At 41.8% G+C, this 3852-nt stretch overlaps 1 protein-coding gene across 1 annotated transcript in view; it reads left to right on the top strand.

Moving 5' to 3' along the window:
• The window catches only part of tafa5a (TAFA chemokine like family member 5a), a 138096-nt gene that overhangs the window by 1329 nt on the left and 132915 nt on the right, over nt 1-3852 (top strand). The window lies entirely within an intron of this gene.

The following is a 3852-nucleotide window of genomic DNA, read 5'->3' as shown; positions in this document are numbered from 1 at the left end:
CACACACACACACACACACACACACACACACACACACACACACACACACACACATCTCTGTCCTGAGGGCTGTGTATACTGTCAGACTCACTTACTGAGGTCAGACAGTCATGCATCTGTCATATTGTCTCTGGACTAAACACTGGTTGCAGTAGATAACGAATACACATGAGACATACAGCATAAAAGACAGAGATTTTCTTATTCAGGAAAACACCTTTTAGTTGGACAAACAGTTAGTCTTACTCCTGGCGGTAATCAACTATTGCTTGGGCATAACCTTATTAGGCAAATTTATGCAAACACACACACATACACACACACACACACACACACACGCATGGTAACACAATCCCACTCTCTCTCTCAAAGGCCAGTTCTCCATTCGAGGATGCCTTTTCATTTCTTGTTCCCTGGCACCGTCACACCTTCTCTCCTTCTCGCTTCCTTTCTCTGACTCACTTTTGAGGAGCTATCCAGCTGGCACCCTGTGCTCCAGCCTGCCATGTGCGGAGAAAAAAAAAAAAACAGAGTCTATGTGCTATAGCCATAATAAGCCCATTTAGCCGAGCTAATGATTAATATAATGGTCTCGTCTTCGATCACATTAGCTATGCTGGTGTTTTAGAGACATTAACAGATTTATTTCATGATTATTTTGTAAGTTTTCCTTAAAGACCTCTGCTCACTTTCCGTATTTTTTTCTCCACTGGACAGAAGATTGAGTTTGCTTTGTAATCATACAGGCCCCAGGTTGATCAGAAAGGGGGGGGGGGGGCTTTTTTTTCTTCTTTTATGGTACCTTTGGCCATGTCAATTGATCTACTGCTTGTGTCCAATCAATTGTGCTTAATTGTTTGTTTCAGTCAGCACTCTATGAGCCCAACCTCAAGGACCTGAACCTCCTCCTCCCTTCTGAAATTTAGCCATATGCGCAATAGTGATTCTTTGATTTCTCTTTTATAATCTCTTCACCCCATCCTACTAGAATAGTTTGGTTCCTTAGTTTAAAGTGCTATTTGTTCAACGCTAAACTAATGCCAGAGAGACTTCTTGCTTGGCTCCTCTTTCTTACATTTCTTCCCTTTTTTGATTCCTCTTTTTTCTCTCCGCTTGTGGTCTTTCTGGCAGATAAATTTCCAATCTGAACATGCAGCTAGGACGATTTCACTGCTTTCTCTTTAGTTTAACCTTCCCCATCAGGGCTTTCTTTCTGTTTTTTCCTTTTTTTAATATTTATCTCACCCTCTCCTCTGTTCTCGTGTCCTTCGATGTCCTGGGAGGCTGTCCGGTCCAGTTTCCCACATGTTTTTTCATCTTTATCTCTACTCAGTTTACCTCATATTATATTCTCCTCTTTCTCTGTGTTGCACTTTTTCTTGCATTTTCTTTTTCTTCTTCACATTTATTTCAAATCTTATAATTCTTGGGTCTCTCCTCTGGTGCAGGTCTGAGCTGACCGATGCACGTCATACTGAGTTATTTGCTCTCAGCAGTTTTTTTTGCCCCCCCTCTGTCGTCATCGCTTGTCCTCTCTCCTTTTCCACTACTGACCTCTTCTCCTTGTTTTACGATAATAGCATTTTTAGTATAAGAAATTATGTCGTGTGTGTGTGTGTGTGTGTGTGTGTGTGTGTGTGTGTGTGTGTGTGTGTGTGTGTGTGTGTGTGTGTGTGTGTGTGTGTGTGTGTGTGTGTGTGTGTGTGTGTGTGTGTGTGTGTGTGTGTGTGTGTGTGTGTGTGTGTGTGTGTGTGTGTGTGTGTGTGTGAGGCTGCAACTAAGGCTTATTTTCATTATTGATTCATCTGTGAGTAATTATATTGTCTTTAAAACTAGGCTCCAGAAAAAAATGATATAGAGCTCAACGTGTGTCATCAAAGGTCCTGGTTTTGTCTAAAACACATAAATATTCAATGCTATGATGTTGGACAAGGAAAATCAGTCAATTGTCCTCTTTCAGAAGCTGGAGCTGTTGTCATTGTGTCATTTCTGTTTGAAAAATGTCAACAATAGTTTAATTTCCTGGCAAAAGACTTATTGAAAATATTTTACTGTATTTCTTTACACAATAATATTGCATTTGCAACAACATTATTTTATAGGATTTTTTAAAATGTTTTAATGAAAATTGTAATCGTCCTTGCCCATCAACACATGTTTTGTTCAATACTTATACTATCTATATGTGGAGAAAACCTGTTTGTGCTAGACTGCCCTTTGAGTTGCCTACAAATATGACTATAAAGCATATGCTCATATACAATATTATGAATACATGCAGTATAGCTAGGAAAACGGTACAGAATAGGCACCATGTCTCAATCTGTACCACACATTTGGGTACTTCTATGCAAATCTGAACATACATTTTCTTTTATTGCCATGTAATATGCACTTGTGGCTCGTCTGGTTGACTGGTGTCCCTGAGGTGTTGGCATCCGAGTGAAAGAATGAAATACTATACAAATTGTAAATATTTACATGCATTCTGTGTACTGTGTAGCTGTTTGTACCAAGGGCAGTTTTGCTTTGCGGTGTGTTCTGCAGCCGGGGGGTGGGGGGTGGGGGGGATTGAGGGGAGCTCTGTGATTATGGCTATGACTCATATGGTGCCTGTCACCTAGAATCAACATCCAACTTCACACGATCTGCCGTCCTCACTTAGGCCCTTCTCACAGGGAGAGATTTAAGAGGACAGAGAGAGAGATGCGATGGAGGGAGGGAGGGAGGGAGGGAGGGAGGGATAGGAATAGTGCCATTGAAAGAGGTGAGAGCAGGGGGTGGCTTGATATGCGCGCTAATGCCTTGGGGAGAAGAAAGGGAGGAAAAGAGGTCCAAGAGAGGTAGGGACTAATGAAAAGGAGATTTGTAGGCTAGAAGAGAGCGAGAGAGAGAAAGAGAGAGAAAGAGGTATAGAAAGGAGATGAGTAAATGAAAGCCAAGCTCTGCTGAGGGTGAAGAAGCAAGCACGGTGGAGAAGGAGCAAGAGGAAATAAAGTGGGAAACAAAAGTGAAAAGACTCAGGAAGAAGGAGACAAACAGTGCAGGGGGAAGAGAGATAATTGGCAACAGCTCAAGTATTTTTATTTATTTCATTCTCATCGGCTTTTATCCCAGCTTGAGAGTTTTTCTTGTCCGTGGTGGCATTGTTTCTCTCAGCATATATCGGCCCCCGTGTTTTTTCTTATTTAATGTATTTATGTATTATTTTGATATGATATTGTGTCTCTGTTACTGTAATCCTTCTTTGCTCTTTGATGGTGCAGTACGTCTCTGTTGTTTTTAAAAGTTGGGTTGGCTCGGAACAATTTAACCGTTCATACCGTGTTGGAAACCCTAATCACACGAGCATGCCTCAGTACCCTCTGATTACATTACAAAGGAAGAAATAAAAGCATTGTATTGTGTGCACTAGCTCCCTCCTCTGGAAGCTCTCAGCCGTGCATTTGTTTGCCAACGGTGCTATCATGTATTCATGAGGCTGTCGTCGGGCATGTGAGCTCAGGGGAAGGCGAAGACAGAACCACAGGGCTAGCTAATCAGTATGCTAATCTTAGCTTGGGATGGCTAAGGAATGCGGCCACGGCTGGGTTCCTGGTTTTGAACTGCAAACAGACAGAAAGGGAAAGAGACGAGGGAAGAAAGAGTTTTAAGCAGTAGGAGAAATGGGGAAAAGGAGGTGGAGGAAGTGATAACGGAAAAAAAAGTAGGAGAGATCATGTACCAAATCATGTACCACCCCTTTCTTATAGCAACCATTAGTATCAAACGTGGTAATTGCTGATTCATTCCAGCATTTAATGTAATCCAATGTGTGTATGCGCAGTCAGGTGTGTGTGTGTGTGTGTATAT

The sequence above is a fragment of the Etheostoma cragini genome, chromosome 23 (assembly GCF_013103735.1).
Source record: "Etheostoma cragini isolate CJK2018 chromosome 23, CSU_Ecrag_1.0, whole genome shotgun sequence".
Lineage (NCBI taxonomy): Eukaryota > Metazoa > Chordata > Actinopteri > Perciformes > Percidae > Etheostoma > Etheostoma cragini.
The sequence above is the reverse complement of the archived record's forward strand: the minus strand, read 5'-3'. Positions and strand labels throughout refer to the sequence as shown.